Genomic DNA, 17,214 nt, shown 5'->3' on the forward strand with positions numbered 1-17,214 from the left:
AAATGGAATTCCAGTTGAATTCAATTCCATTAGGTGTATATGATTGATCACATATTAATGATTAACAGTGAGTAAGCAAAGAAGTAAAATCTGGAAGAGTCCAATGTTTAAATGGTCAGATTATTCTGGATATTTTTGTTTGTTGTACGTTTTCTGTATTTGTATTACTGTCAAATATCACTGACCAACTGACTAATGAACCCATTCACAAAACCACTACCATCTGCATCTTTAAAGTGAATATTCAGGTGCTCAGAACTGGCTGGAACAGTACTGGCAGATAAATGCTGCAGTGGAGGATCTTGAGGATCAAAGAAAAACATTTAACTGCTTCACTGTCCGAGGTTGTTGTTTTCTTCACTGATCTGTTACTAAAGTTGTTGTCCTTAGCTAGTTTTTCTATTCTTTCATAGGATGTGGGCATCACTGGCAAGGCCAGCATTTGTTGCCCATCCTTAATTACATACAAACATATGAATTAGGAGCAGGAATAGGCCATTTGGTCCCTCAAGCCTGCTCCGCCATTTAACAATATCATGGCTGATCTGATTTTAACCTCAACTCCGCGTTCCCTCCTACGCCCGATAACCTTTCACCCCCTTGCTCATCAAGAATCTAGATACCTCTCCCTTAAAAATATTCAAAGACTCTGCTTTCACTGCCTTTTGAGGAAAAGAGTTCCAAAGACTCACTACCCTCAGACAAAAATTTCTCCTCATCTATCTTAAACGAGCAACCCCTTATTTTTATACAGTGACCCCTAGTTCTAGATTCTCCCACAAGAGGAAACATCCTATTCACATCCACCCTGTCAAGACCCCCTCAGGATCTTATATGTTTCAGTCAAGTCGCCTCTTACTCTTCTAAACTCCAGCGGATACAAGCCTAGCCTGTCCAACCTTTCCTCAAAAGACAACCTGCCCATTCCAGGTATTAGTCTAGTAAACCTACTCTGAACTGCCTGCAACATATTTACATCAATCCTTTAATAAGGAGACCAGTATTATACACAGTACTCCAGATGTGGTCTCACCAATGCCCTGTGTGACATAAGCATAATCTCTACTTTTGTATTCAATTCCCCTGGCAATAAACAATAACATTCTATTAACTTTCCTAATTATTTGCTGTACCTGCATACTAACCTTTTGTGATCCATGCACTAGGACACCCAGATCCCGCTGCATCTTAGAGTTCTGCAATTTCTCACCATTTAGATAAATGCTTTTTATTCTTCCTGCCAAAATGGACAATTTCACATTTTCCCACATTATACTCCATTTGCCAGATCTTTGCTCACTCATTTAACCTATCTATATCCCTTATTTTATATAAATTGTCATTATGTAAATTGTAAAAGTTGAGGCCCCAGCACTGATCCCTGTGGCACACCACTCATTACATATTGCCGACCAGAAAATGACCCATTTATCACAGAATCACAGTGCAGAAGAGGCCCTTCGACCCATCGAGTCTGCACCGACACATGAGCAATGCACCGTCCCTTGTTGGATCCTCTATATATTGACCTAAAAGGTTTTCCTGTGCACATTTCAAGAAATCCACTCCATCCAAGCCCTTAACACTATGTCTATCCCAATTAATGTTGGGAAAGTTGAAATCACCTAATATAATTACCCTATTGTTATTGTTTTTACACACCTCCACAAATTGTGCACATATTTGCTCCTCAATTTCCCGCTGACTATTTGGGGGTCTATAACAAACACCTAACAATGTGGTTGCCCTTTTTTTATTCCTAAGCTCTACCCACAAAGCTTCATTCGATGCCCCCTCCAAGATGTCATCTCTCCTTACTGCAGTAAGTGATTCCTTAACTAATGATGCAATGCCTCCTCCTCTTTTACCCACTCCCCTGTCTCGCCTGAAAGATTCTATATCCTGGAATGTTGAACTGCCAATCCTGCCCTTCCCTCAACCACGTCTCAGTGATGGCTACTTTATCACAATTCCACGTGTCAATCCTCACCCTTAACTCATCCGTTTTACCTGTAATACTCCTGGCATTAAAGCAGAGGCCATCCAGCCTTGCTTTACTCCCTTGAAGCTTATTGCAGCTGTACTCCCTCTGACTTGATTGTTTTACTGTATTATGATGTGTCCCTATTCTGCTAACATTCTATGCTCCCTCCCCATGGGCTTCCCTTGCAACTTCCAGCATTCTGAACGAATATGTCCCACTTTATTACAATGGAAACACTTAGGCCGTCGAGATTCACCTCCACCCTCAGTACCTTCCCTCCTGAACTGGAGAGGAGATCTCAAGGTATTGCCAGCTATCCATTCTTTACCCTGGCTACTTGCTTTCCTTTCATTTTCCCACTTTCTATCCTTTTCAAATTTATGGGGGTGATGGAAAAAAGGTTTAGTTTTATGGATCAGCCCATAATCATCAGCCATTACTGCTGCCTGTCTGGCAGTTGCAACCCATTGGTCTTCAACATGGGTTCTTATTACAGAAGATAGCGACTTTTTAAATTCTTCCAAGAGAATGGTCTCCCTGAGAACTAATGGAGCAGCAGGTTAACAAGTCTTCGGGTCCTGATGGGCTTCATCCTAGGGTTTTAAAAGAAGTGGCTAATGAGGTAGTAGATGCATTGATGTTAATTTTCCAAAATTTGCTAGATTCTGGAAAGTGGAAAATATAACCCCTCTATTCAAGAATGGAGGGAGGCACAAAACAGGAAACTATAGGTTAGCTTGACATCTGTCATGGGGAAGGTGTTCGTGCTTACTGTTCCTGTTAGCTAGCCAATCTTCTTTCCATGCCAATATGTTCCCCCCCTACACCATGAGCTCTTATTTTCTGTGACAACCTTAGGTGTGGCACCTTATTAAATGCCTTCTGAAAATCTAAGTACAGTACATCCACCAGTTCCCCTTTATTCACAGCACATGTTACTTCTTCAAAGAACTCCAATAAATTGGTTAAACATGATTTCCCTCTCACAAAACAATGCTGACCCTGCCTGATTACCTTGAATTTATCTAAGTGCCCTGCTATAATGTCCAATAATAGCTTCTAACATTTTCCCTATGACAGATGTCAAGCTAACTGGGTCTGTAGTTTCCTGTTTTCTGTCTCCCCCCTTTTTGAATAAAGGAGTTACATTTGCTATTTTCCAATCTAATAGTACCTTCCCTAGGGAATTTTGGAAAATTAAAACCAACATATCAACTATCTCACGAACCATTTCTTTTAAGACCCTAGGATGAAGTCCGTCAGGACCTGGGGATTAGTCATCCTGCAGCTCTGACGCTTTGCTCAGTACCGCTTCCCTGGAGATTGTAATTTTGAGTTCTTCGTTCCCTTCCATTTCCTGATTCACAGCTATTTCTGGGTTGTTACTTGTATCCTCTGAAGTGAAGATCGATGCAAAATACCTGTTTAATTCATCTACCATCTTCATATTTTCCATTATTAATTCCCCAGACGCACTTTCTATAGGACCAATGCTCACTTTGTTAACTCTTTTTAAAATATCGATAGAAACTCTTACTGTTTTTATGGGCAGAATCTTCTGTTTGACATGTGGGGGAGGGCCCCGCACGCTGATGCATAAAATGACGCACAGTGTCGTCGGGCGTGTGTCCTAATGTCACCGCGCGTCATTCCGATCTTTAGTTCGGCCAGTGTGCACCAGAGCTGGCTGCGTGCCCACTGAACTGTCAAAGGCCTGTTAAGGCCATTAATAAACTAATTGAAGCAATTGTCAGGGCTGCCTGTCCATTCGCATCTTTCATGAAACCTCATCCACGGGCGGGATGAGGTTTCATGAAGGATTTATTAATGAAATAAAAATTATCGAAATTCATGAACGTGTCCCATCTCATGTGACACTGTCACATGAGATGGGACATGTCTGAATAATTTTACTTTTTCTTTTTTTCAATGTTTCATAATGAAATGAATCTCCCTGAGGCAGCTCTGTGCCTCGGAGATTTCTGCGCTCTTTTGCGCGCATGTGCGAAAGAGTGCAGGCCCCGACTCAGGCTACTCCCCGCACCCCCGTCCACACAGGTAGCGCTGAGCGCTTCCGTGTGCGCGTCACGCTGGGCAGGCCTTAACTGGCCCACCCACGTAAAATGGTGGCGCACAGCCGATCGCAGGCGGCAATCAGCTCCGCGCCCGCCCTCAACCAGCCCGCCAGATAGGAGAAAATTCTCCCCTATATTTCCAGCCAGCTTTCTCTCATACTCTAATTTTTCCCTCCTTATCAATCTTGTGGTAATTCTTTGCTTTTTTAATATTTTGTCCAATCTTCTTTCCTGCCACCCATCATTAAGCAATTATATGCTTTTTCTTTGAGTTTGATACCATCCTTAGCTTTAATTTCCCTTGAACTGATTGGCTTGCGATACCATTTCTGAGGACAGTTAAAAGTCAACAATACAGCTGTAGGTTTAGAGTCACATGTAGGCCAGACTGGGTAAGGGTGACAGATTTCCTTCCCTAAAAGGACACTGGGAGGAGGTGGCATCCAGGGTCAGCTCCCATGATGTGGTGAGGTGCACATGGGTGCAGTGCCACAAACGCTTCAATGACCTGCAATCGGGAAGCGTGAGTACCCTGTTGGCATGGGTCACTTAGCACAGCAGTTAGGAGCAGCAAGGGGTTGAGCCCTGGCTGCTTGGAATGAATGTCTTGCGGCTCTAGGATCACGAATCGGCTGAGCCCTGCGAGGTATTCCTCGGGTGGGGTTGGCCAGGCTGCAATGGCAATGCAGGTACAGGGCGGACTAATCAATGCTCCCCTCTCTTTTCAGGAGAAGACAGCCCACAATAATGCTGAAAGGTTGTGGACTGGCGGAGGAACGTCCCATCTTCTAATCCTTTCCAGATATGAGCAGGAGGCACTGGTGCCTAGGTGAACCGGCTGTGGTGAGGTTGGGGTGCTACAGGGAGGTAAGAGTGCAGTGCACTGAATGTCTGTCATAGCAACCATTCCACTGTTGTCTGTATATTGATTTGAGCCTTGAACATTGAATCCCCATTGATAATAGAAAGATGAGGACACCGTGATTCGGGTGACAGGCATGCACAGGAACAGCATAACGACTTCAACTATTAACATGTCCTTGTTCTTCCTTTCATGCTCACCAGAAGCCTGTCGGGGTCAGGAGCCTGAAGGCCCACCTCACCCTAGAGGACACAGACGATATAAACGCATCTGCGTCACACCCTCTCAGCCAGGCAGGCACCAGCACAGATACCAGCACCTCAGTGGGCATTAGGTCGGCGGATAGTATCTCGGTGCACAGCGGTGAGGCCACTTCACACTTGCTTGAGGTGTAGGCGGAAGCAGAGAGTGCCCAGGGTGCCGGCAGTCGGTGGTTGATGTGCCTCTGAGGTCGTCCCTGAGGCAGCAGATGCTGGGCGTCCAGCAGGGTGTGAAGGACGATCTGGCGGAGATACATGAGGGAATGCGTGCCATGGTCTCCGCTGTGGAGGAGTCCCTGCGGAGCATGAGCAATGCAATGACCCTCATGGCTGAGCGCACTGCCTTCTTCATGGAGAAAGCAGCAACTCTCATGGAGAGGCTGCTCCAGGAGCTCAATCAGGGCTTCCCGGAGATGTGCTCAGATCTGCAAGCCCTCAGGTGGTTAGTGTGAATGTGGGAGATGGATTGGGCACCCAGTATCCCAGCTAGGTGCCCATCTATCAATGGTGAGCAGGGAGGTCCAAACCAACCTGACGTTGGCACATGAGCTGCCTGTCGTCTCTGCGGGCTCTTCTCAGGGTGCTCTGGATGAGGGCAGCAGCTCCTCTGTCCCTCTGCCAGTGACCATGGCATCCGATGAGGCTGCAGCAACTGGGGAGATGCCAGCCATGCCATTCCCTCCCAGGTGGGGCCAGCACAGGCTCCACAGGCCAGAGGACACCCGCCAAGGTCATCAAGGCCAACAGGACAGCAGAGTGAGCAGGCTGTCTCCAATGCCAGTACCGGCGAGGGGGGAGCACCTAGATGTAGCACCCATAAATGCAAACATTATGTACCTTAGGCACAACACGGGCTTATTACTGGAGATTTTTTTTGCCCCATTTTTAAATTATTTATTAGTAGGTGTGATGGAGAACACCTTTCCATTTAATCTGTTTTATGTATGCCAGGCACTACACCAATAAATGTGTTTGTGTTCAACAAGCCTCTGGGTACTTCATTAGTTCTGCAGATGAAGGGTAACCCATGATGTTGTGAGTGACTTTTTTGTCATTGAGCTTTATTGAAATGGCACATGGTGCATGTTGTTCACCAAGCAAATGTCCCTGTCAGGTATCGAGTAAGGAGCCTGCAGCCCCTGCATGTGGTGGTGATTCATCTTTGGTGGGCTAGCTGAAGGAGCATTGGATCAAAGCCTCCTGGGTGTCCCTGCCTCCCCGGAGGTTGCCCAGGTCAGCGTCTATCCCCTCAGTGTTCTCCTGGCATGCTCGTCCTCACTGCTGGACTCATTGTCTGCTGCCAGAGCAGCTGCGTCAACATCTTCTTCCTCCAGTGGGTCCCCCCCTTTCCAGCACCATATTGTGGAGAGCGCAGCATGCAACCACTATCAGTGACACATGATCTGGGGGGGTATTGCAATGCGCCCCATGAACGGTCCAGGCATCGGAAACACATCTTGAGAAGACCGATGGTTCTCTCTACCACAGCCCTTGTGGAGCTGTGGCTCCTATTATACCGCTGCTCAGCCTCTGTTCTTGGATGGCAGAGCCACCTTTTGAGGGGATAGCCCTTGTTGCCCAGCAGCCATCCATCCAGCCGAGCTGGAGCACTGAAGAGCCCCGGCATCTGAGAGTGTCTCAGGATGTAAGCATCATGGGAGCTGCCTGGGTACCTTGCACAGACTTGCAGAATCTGCATCCTATGGTCACACACTATCTGCACGTTCATGGAGTGGAATCCATTCCTTTTGACAAAGGCACATGGCTTACCCACTGGCGCCTTGATGGCCACGTGTGCAGTCAATTGCACCCTGGATGTGGGGGTACCCAGCAATCGCTGCAAAGCCTCTGGCTCACTGCCTGGCTGGCCTCGTCTGTGCGGTAGTGAATGAAAGTCAATGCACGCCTGAACAGAGCGTCTGTCACCAGCTTGACGACTGTGGACAGCTGATTGGGAGACTCCACAAAGATCATCCACCGACCCCTGGAAAGAGCTGGAGGCATAGAAGTTGAGGGCCACTGTGACCTTCAGAGCCACTGGCATGAGGTGTCCACCCACACAGCAGGAGCTGATCTCAGGGCCGATCATCTGACAGATGGAGGTCACTGTCTCCCTTGAGAGGCAGAGCCTCCTTCGGCTTGGGCTTCCTGCTGGCCCTGCGCCCCTTGTGCCTGTGCCTCTCCTCCCACAGGTCCCTCCCCTGGAGGCTACATAGGGACTCCTCCCCCTTCTGCCCCTCTTTTCCTCCTCAGTGAAGGTGCTTCCAGCAGAGACCACAATCCCCATTCCCAGGGTAAGGGAAGGCTGTCTGATACCTGGAAGGCTTAAGTGGTATGACTCTTCTGGAGTCCTGAACTGAAGCCTATTATTTCTGTCAAAGCAGCTCTGAAGGGAAATGAAGTTGTCCTTTTCACACAAGCAAGTAGCAGTAAGTAATAAACTAAAGTTCTAACAACTCGCATTAGTGAGCCCGCTCACCCCTCTTATCCCACCCGTGGATGAGGTTTTTGAAAATGTGGCCTACCCGCCTGCCCGTGCAACGCCCTAAAAATCGCACAGGCTGCGCAAAATCAAATACAATTGGTGCCTCAAGGGTCTTAACTGGCCAGTTAATTAACGGCAAGTGCACTTCCATCCTCATAGCGCCTGCCTACCAAAATATTGCGATGGTGTGCGATGGACGTACGCCCGATGTCATCGCGCATCATTTTACATTCCGGCGTGTTGGGCCCACTCCCGCACGTCGAAGGTAAAATTCTGGCCAAAGCGTTCGGAATCTCAGATGCTCCATCAGGCAAAACAGTACAGTCGCATGTATTAAGCAAAATAAAGAGAGGTTCGTACAGATGGAATTTTCTTCATCTGTTTCTCATCTTCAATTCACAATCTCTTGTTCAAAAGGGTGTTCCATTCTCTGGTTGATGTTATTAGTTCTCAGGTTCTGTCAGTGGCGTGGTGCTGCACACTGCAAGAACAGACGAGTCAATGTGGGTCTTACACACCTTCCAATAGCAATTTCAAGAGAAAAGTTACTGCATCATCATACTCTAGCATGATGCATGATGCATTCCTTCAATGAAAACTGTATGCATTCTTATAAATTAATTTATAATCAAAATGTTACCTTTCCGGACCCTGTTGCTTCTGAGCTCACATTAAGCAAGAGGGCTGGATGATGAGAAGGTTATTCCTATGCAGTTTGAATTTTCAGCAGTGATTCCTAAGCACACGATTTCCTGTGGTCCTACTTTGATACAAAGCTGTTTCTGATGTGCTGCCTCTACATGTCCGTAGAGGTAAAGCTCATTTTCCTTTAGACTGGTGGTAACATTGTTGACTAGATTAGCTCGTTTATCATAAAGACTTTGAGAAGGCTCTCAAGTGTAATAAGATTTGGTGCGATTGTAACCATCAAAGGAACACCAACTCCTTCAGATGACTGAACAGTTCACAAGTCGTGTGATAAGCAAAGCCAAGAATTGCAAGAAGCAAACCCTTGGAAAGGTTCTCTTCAGACATTTAACAATTTGGAAATCTAGAATCTAAGTACTAACTTACATACCCATAAAATTAGAACATTTATTTTTCTTTTTGGTATTGAATATAACCTATGTTATGTATTATTTTGGTTAAACATTTTATTTCTTGTAGTTTGGATATTTTATGTACAGTGTTCTATTACAATATAGTCAATGGTTTACATCAAACAGCAGGTATTCAAATGATTCACATACATTATTTAAGCACATTTATCTTTCTCCCTTTCTCTCTGTTGCTAGGTTGAAACTTTGACAGAAAATAGTCGGTACAACACAAGCAGCTAATATGAAAATCAAAAGACCAATCAGACCGAAGTAGCGGAGTACTACTAACTCAGTCAAGAGAACACTTAAAGAAATTCCAGGGAAGAAATAAAGGAGATTATTCAAAAGGACTCAAAACTACATTTCCCTATATCTAGTGCTGTGAGAAGTGATTCACGTTGGAGCCCTATTTTAACACCGTGCAAGTGGGTGGATTTTGAATGAGTTAAAAGCTCACCCAGTGATTCACATCGGTGTCCCTCTGAAACTAAGATGAGAAATGAGAATGAGCTGGCAACAGGGATAGTACCATTGTCCAGTCACCTTTCCTGACTCTATAATGGCAAAAGTAGACAAAAGTGCACAAATACAAACTCCACAAAACAAAATGGATGAAAGCAAGCATTTAAAATATAGCAGAAACATAAAGGAATGCATAAGCAAGGAGAAAGGAAATCAAAGTCGTTGAGATGAAAAAGAAAAACTAGAGATAGAATCTTGGAAGAGTGGAAAATCATAATGCTGACACCATAGCCTACTATTTGGTCATTTATTTAAGCCAACAAAGTCTGTTCCTGGTTACTGTTTCACCTGGGAACTCTTACACCAACACAGCACCTCAGTAGTTCTCTGGGCCCATCAACTCTTCCACATTTATTCGGAGGATGCTAAACTGTTTTGATTCCTCCCATTGTTTTTCTATGTTTGCCTCGGTGGAGTGCAAGAGAAAACTGAAGAACCCTTTGGAGGCAGGTTATAAGGTCCATAGATTTATTAGAGGACCTGAGGGCCTTCACAACTGCTGAGGTGCTGGAAGAGCCGCTTGCTATCAATCACTCCAATGAGAGAAAAGCATATAAAAAAAAAATTAAATCCTACACAAAAAGAGGAAGTGAAACAGACAAGAAAGGGCAAAGAGAGTGAACCAATAGATTAGTGTCATTTAGCTGTCCTGTGGTCCATATGACAGTCGCTATATTTTTGATGCAAGCATTGCCTTTGGTTTATGACAAAGTTGAATCCTTGCAATTTGTCCAGTTGATAGCTATACTAACAAAAGGGCAGGTTTGAATCATAGAATATGAATCGATAGAAACAGAACTAAATGGACAATAGCGTCCTCTCAGTGATTCAGGTAGGTAAAATATTTTTATACGCTGACAAAGTTAAATGTTTTCTACACTGCAACGACTGCATTTCGAAAGTACTTCATTGGCTGTAAAGAGCTTTGGGACATCCTGAGGTTTGTTAAAGGTACTATATAAATGCAAATCTTCCTTCCTTCAATTTCAGCGTACCTTATTGAAGATTATGTGCTCCAAAAGGTTAACCCTTGTTTTCCATAGACCAATGGAACACAATAAAATCGCAGTTTGAAAGGAAGTACTCAATCCTGCTTGCATTACGGCCAAATAGAATTAATCGAGTGCACCTTGTCTTTGGTTTACCTTCAGATAATATACTGAAAATACTATGACAGCATGTCCTTCTGCACACAGCTGTAATTAGATCCACCGCTGACAAACGTTGCTGCACATATTTCTTCTGAAAATGGAAACCTTGTTGCCAGATATTGTAATCTAAATTTTATTGGGAATTACAACACAAAAACAAGTCATGTGGCCCAGTCACCATTGGTGTTATCCTCCAATGAGGAGCAATCTTAATAACCATGTGTCTACCTTGTTCCCATAGTTTGCAACCCCCTTTTCTTCAACCATCTATCCAAATTATTCATGTCCGTCCTTGGCCTGCTGCAATGTTCCAGTGAAGCTCAACGCAAACTGGAGGAACAGCACCTCATCTTCCGACTAGGCACTTTACAGTCTTCCGGACTTAATATTGCGTTCAACAATTTCAGATCATGGACTCTCTCCTCCATCCCCACCCACTTTCCGATCCCCACCTTTTCCAATATTTATAATTTTTTTTACAAATTTATTTTTCTTTTCCCACCTATTTTAAATTTTATTTCAATTTATTGTTTCATCTCCACCTTATAGCCCATTTTGATCCCTTCCCCCCACCCCACCCCCACTAGGGCCATCTGCCACTAGCTTCTCCTGCTTGCTACCCTTAATGTCCCCATTAGCACATCCTTTAGATAATATCACCACCGTCAACACCCCTTTGTCCTTTTGTTATTGACATCTTTGGCAACCTCTTCTTGGCCTCCACCTATCACTGACCCCCTATCCAGATCTACCTGTCCCAACCCCCTCTACCAGCTTATATTTCATCTCATTTCTATATTTCTTAGTTCTGAAGGGTCATTTGGACTCGAAACGTCAACTGTATCCCTCTCCGCAGATGCTGTCAGACCTGCTGAGTTTTTCCAGGTATTTTTGTTTTTATTCTTAACTCTTGACATGCTCTTTACTTCAATCACTAACTTCGTAGTGCATTCCCCAGCCTCTCAATCCTCTGTCCTAAATCGCTACATTTAATTTTATATCGAAGGCATCTCATTTTAGACCCTTCAAATCACTGGTAACAGTTTATTTCTATCCATTCAACCCCATTATTTCATAAGCTTAAATGACTACCAGACCACCCTACAGCACTTGAAATATAAACAAATAATTTTCTGACATTAAGATTGATATGAATACAAAACATAGGTATCAATGCAAGTACATGATATCATAATCAGATCTACTAGCCAACAGATCAGTCACAGTACCACCACAGACCACAACACACGGGAGGTCATTTCCCCCAGGTGAAAGCAAAATAAAACAGATGAAGGCGGCACTCAGTACAATGCATACTTCCGCCACACTGTGTTAACTCAACATTATTACAATTACATAGTTCTTCCTTAAGGCTTTCCCCTTCTTGGTTGATGCTCTGTAACTATAAGCTGAAAAGAAAAACCTTTTTATTAAGAACTACCTGAGGAGGTTTCAAGCCAATCCACAACAACCTGCTCTGAAAATTCTGCTCACGTTTTGACAGCTGTAACAAATTCCACCACAGCTGTTGACACAATTCACAACATTTTAAATAAAATCAATCCATAACATTCTAAATAAAACAACACACAACATCCTTTTAAAAAAAAAAGTGAATTCACCCTCTCTCCCAATGATAACAGACCTTTTAAAAAATTCCATGTTCTGGATCCACATCTTCACCAAAAACTAATCAGTTCTTCCTTGGAACATACCCTATCTGTCCACCATTTTCAAGAGTCATGAAAGAAATCATAAACTGTGTAAATCAAACCTTACTTTCTGCTTATTTAAAAATGGACTTTGCTGGACCAAAAACATGGATCCTACAGGTTGCATGATTTGCAAGTTGGCTACAGTTCTGGAAACTCCAACAGTAATTACAGGACAAAGCTCAACCTCATCCTTGTGGAATCTCTCACCAATCATTCTGTGAACGCATTAAAATCAATGAAACAAGGGAGCAGCAGACAGTCTGTAACCCAATCTGGACTTATAACAAAGCGAGAGCCATCGAAACTCATTATATCTGTGGAGGTGCTAATGGCCAGCATCTATCTCCTAAGGTGAACAATGGATTTTGACCAGAGACATAGAAACTGATTGTTATCCTGAAACTGACTCATAAATGGGCAACACCACATGACTCAAGCTCCTTTGGCCTTTGGAAAGTTTTAATGTTAGGTTCCTGGACTCCCAGGGCAGTCTGATATATAACATCCAGATGTCGACACGAAAGCAGGATTCCAGGCTGACAACAAAGCCTGTCTCAAGTCTAAACCTCCTCGAAACCTGATTATCTGGAATATTCCTGCCATCGCCTGTAGAGCGGACCAAATCTCAATATACCAAACATATCTGGCTACGTCATCACCAACTTTGACGGAATTCAGCAACTCCAGCTTTGAGTTAGCTGAACCTACCTGAACATCAACTCCTACATGAACTCTCACTGGACTCTGACATTCACTTGAATTAATATTCATATCTTTGGGGTTTTTTTGTTTTAAGTTATTCCTAGTTGTAAAACTCTTTTCTTTCCTATCTCCTTCTTGTGTGCTTGCGTGTGTATGCAGATGCAACGACCATCCCCTAGGTTTGAACATATGAATAAACAATATTTCTGATTTAACCCTGAAGAGAGTTTGTTGTGTCATTTTAAAATTGACTTCACAAGTAGAGGTTTTTAGGGAAATACACCACGGCCTACTTCAAAAATTAAAACACCTCTGCTTACAGAGAAGGTGAGAAAAATAAAGGAGTTCAGTTTGCCTCTCTCCACTGTCCATAACACAAGGCAAATCAGAAGTGTGATGGAATACTCTCCATTTGTCTGGACGAGTGCAGCTCCAACAACACTCAGGAAGTTCGATACCATCGAGGACAAAGCAGCCTGCTTGATTGGCACCCCATTCACTACCAGACAGTGACAGCAGTGCCTACCATAAGCAAGATGCACTGCAACAACTCACCAAGGCTCCTTCAACTGCACCTTCCAAACCTGTGACCTCTATTGCCTAGAAGGACAAGGGCAGCAGATGTATGGGAACACCACCGCATGCACGTGCCCCTCCAAGCCACATTCCATCCTGTTTTGGAACTACATCACCGTTCCTTCACTGCCACTAGGTCAAAATCCTGGAACTCCCTCCCTAATAGCACGATGGGCGTACCTGCATTACATGGACTACTGTGGTTCAAGGCGGGTCATCACCACCTTCTCAAGAGCAATTAGGAATGGACAACAAATGCTGACCTAACCAGCAACACTAACATCCTGCGAAAGAATAAGAAACACAACTAAGTGAGACGTCATCCATTTCGGACCAAAAAAAAAGGATTGAGCCAAATATTTTTTTAAATGGTGAAAAGCTAGGAACAGTAAAGATCCAAAGAGATTTAGGGGTTTGTGTATACAGATCAGCAAAATGTAGTGGTCAGTTACAAAAAAACATGATCAAAGAGGTTAATTGAATGCTAGCCTTTATATGTGGAAGGCTAGAATATAAAGGCTACAGCTTTACTACAGTAACCCTGGTTAAACCACATCTGAAGTACTGTGTACAGTTCTGGGTACAACACCAGAATATCATTCCCTTGGAAGAAGCACTGTGCAGATTTACCAGAACCTGACAAGGGCTCCAAGGCTTTAGTCATGAAGAGAGATTACATAAACTAGGCTTATACTCCCTGGAATATGGAAGGTTAAGGGGTGATTTAATTCGGGTTTTTATTTACTCTATCAGTTCCTTTCAAAATCCTAAAGAAAAACCTTTCCCTGCTCATGGGGGAGACCAAGACAAGGGTACTGTTATGACACAGCAGTTGGTAAAGGCTGTTATTTAAAATCCCAGAGGGAAACTTTAAACAACTGTCATGATCTACATTTTCAAGTGGCATGTTTTGAGTTGCAACTCTAAATTCAGGAACAAGACCACCAGTTCTTGAAAGGTTTTTATACCAAACTACATGAGACATTTATTAATTTACACAAGTTAAACATTTACACATGGCTACAAATTACTACTAACATAACTTTTAACAAATTCCCAAACTAATCTCCATGAAGGCAACAACACCCCATAGGGGAGAATTTTTCCTATGGCGGGCAGGCTCGGCAGGAGTGGGCGGGGGCGGATGTGGAGCCAATCGCCGCCCGTGATCGGCTGCATGCCATTTTATGCGCATGTGCGCGAAAGAGCGCAGCAATCTCCCTGAGGCACAGAGCTGCCTCAGGGAGATTGAATGCGTTACAAAACTTTTCAAAAAAATAAAGTAAAAATTTACTTAAACATGTCCCCTAATGTGACAATGTCACATGAACTGGGACATGTTTGTGAAGTTAAGAAAATTTTATTTATTTATTTTATGAAAGCTTCAGGAAACCTCATCCAGCCAGTGGATGAGGTTTCCTGAAAAACGCGACGGCCGCTTGGACTCTTCGCCTGCCCGCTGACGGCAGCGTTGTTAACAACATTAATAACTTTTTTAATGGCCTTAATAGGCCATTGACAATTCGACAGGTGCGCAGCCCGCCAAACGAAATATAGAAATGACACGCAATGACGTCGGGGCACACGCCTGACGTCATCGTGCATCATTTTATGCGTCAGTGTGTTGGGCCCGCTCCCGCATGCCGACGGCAATATTCTGCCCATAGACACCAGGCAAAGCATTTTCATCTTATGAATTCAAAATGAGGTTCCTTTCACTTTGGTCCCTTTGCAGACACAGTGGCTTTGATGTTACATGCCTCTGCCCTGCACACACAAATCTACCCTTCTGTTATACCCAGCACTCCCCTCTGAATGCAAATTCTCATTGTATCATCAGACCCTTTGAACTCCACCTCTTCTAACAATAAAACCCCTTTCATAGTACCAATTTTATTAGTAATATAAATATTAATTGGTGTCTCCTAGCTAGGTGCAAGATTTCACCCTCAGTCTTTGAATGCCCTATTCAACAAAATGTAAATGTATCTCTACCTCTGATATATACTAGTTTTGAGATGTAAACAAAGCGCCCAGACTAGCTGGTTTTAATCCAATTAAGACACACAAAGGCACACTCACAGACTAAACAACTATTTTTTAAAAAAAATTCCAGCAACATTATATACATTAGTAGCTTCATGACAGGGACATAACTTTGAAATCAGAGCCAGAACATTCAGGAGAAGTTAGGACACACCCCTTCATGCAAAGCGTGGTGAGAAGTGTGGAACTTTCTCCCACAAAAAGCAGTAGATGATAGCTCAATTAATAATTTTAAATCTGAGATTGATGGATTTTGCTAGCCAAGGATATTAATGGATGTGGATTCAATACATGAAAATGGAATTAAAATACAGATCAGCCACAATCCCATTGAATGGGTGAACAGGTTGGAGGGGCTAAATAGCCCTCTCATGTTCCTAAATTAGATAGTTTCATTTGAATATCTGACACAGGAACAATGGGCTGAATGTCATTTTCTATGCTATAAACTCTGATTTCAAGATCTCCTCCATGTTATTTGCTGGAACAATAGAAATCTTTCCATTTTTTGTACACATTTTTGAGAACTCTCAGTGGCTAGGTACAAAGGGAAGTTCTAACATGCATCAGCTAGGGTCCTGGTGAAAAACTGCCCACAATCACTCTAGACAGAAGACAGAAAATGTCACTATTGGCCGAAATGGAACTCTCATCTTCTGCATTATTACGGCCACCATCATGAAGCCGTCTCAACAAATCTGAACGTTCTGCAAAGCTCAAATTCCCCCCAAGACTTCAATATTTATCCCACTTACGAGGGGGCTCCAGCACCCTTTGCACACTTGTGAACAGGATATAGAAAAACATTTGCTATGCCCCTTTAATCTCATTTAAAACACTACCTCTGCCATAACCTCCCTTTTATCTTTATGTTTTATTAACCTTACTATGGTAATTGCACATCTGAACTTTCTCTATGCCTCCTCCAATCTGCCATTCTATGAGCTTTTTCTCCTCTCTACATCCTTGGTGTGACAAAACCAAGACCCACAGCTGTCAGGGTGGCATTGAACAGTTCAATCTTACATCAGTGATTGGAGATCACAAACACACTGACATCCCTTTCATATTTTTCTCTGAGAACTGCCATCCTAAGTCTGCAAGGTAAAGTCTCAGTCCATGGAATTGTGAATCAGGGTTCTGTGGCCAATCACTAGATTCAAAATTTGCTGCCAATCAATGTTATTATCCCCTGGTTAAGAGCTTGATACATATTCAGGGGACCTCCAGGAAACCACTTGGCTGGTGTCCTACAGTGTAGATTGAATGGAACTACATCTCAGACAATGGGCCCTCTCCAATTATATGAAAAACCGAAAAATATTGCAGGCCCTAGAAATTTAAAACAAAAATATAAAAAGCTGGAAATACTCATCAGGTCAGGCAAGACACAGGAGAGGTTTGGATGCAGATCTGGAAACCAGAACTTTTCAGGTACCGCCAAGAGGGGGAAAACTGTGAATGAAATTAGAAATAACTCATTACGATTCCCTGTGGAGACTGATGAATTTCCCAAACAACCCAACGGAAATAATCGAATGACATACCCCTGTTCCCTAAATCTTCAAGAGCTCCCTCTGTTTTGTTCCCTTTCTTTTGAACAGAGTTCAATTTCTGAAAAGCATCCTGTTTGGTCTTTAAAACAAGCAGTTTTCCTTGCTTCTACATGGCAGCAGCTTTTGTTCTTGACTGCCTGCATCTCAGCAGCAGCTTTTTTTCTGTTGTGCGCGCTCCGG

General features: G+C 43.5%; 1 protein-coding gene and 1 long non-coding RNA gene across 3 annotated transcripts in view; one reads left to right on the top strand and one right to left on the bottom strand.

The window, feature by feature from the left end:
- LOC144693875 (uncharacterized) overlaps positions 1–4,904 on the top strand; it is a 16,495-nt gene extending 11,591 nt beyond the window's left edge. The window contains exon 3 of the long non-coding RNA XR_013579612.1: positions 4,788–4,904. This is a non-coding gene — a long non-coding RNA (uncharacterized LOC144693875). The remainder of the gene's footprint in view (positions 1–4,787) is intronic.
- The window catches only part of LOC144693874 (uncharacterized protein C2orf72 homolog), a 30,281-nt gene that overhangs the window by 9,072 nt on the left and 3,995 nt on the right, over positions 1–17,214 (bottom strand). The gene's annotated exons all lie outside the window — the stretch shown is intronic.

Source organism: Cetorhinus maximus, chromosome 19, assembly GCF_964194155.1.
Source record: "Cetorhinus maximus chromosome 19, sCetMax3.hap1.1, whole genome shotgun sequence".
Taxonomy (NCBI): domain Eukaryota; kingdom Metazoa; phylum Chordata; class Chondrichthyes; order Lamniformes; family Cetorhinidae; genus Cetorhinus; species Cetorhinus maximus.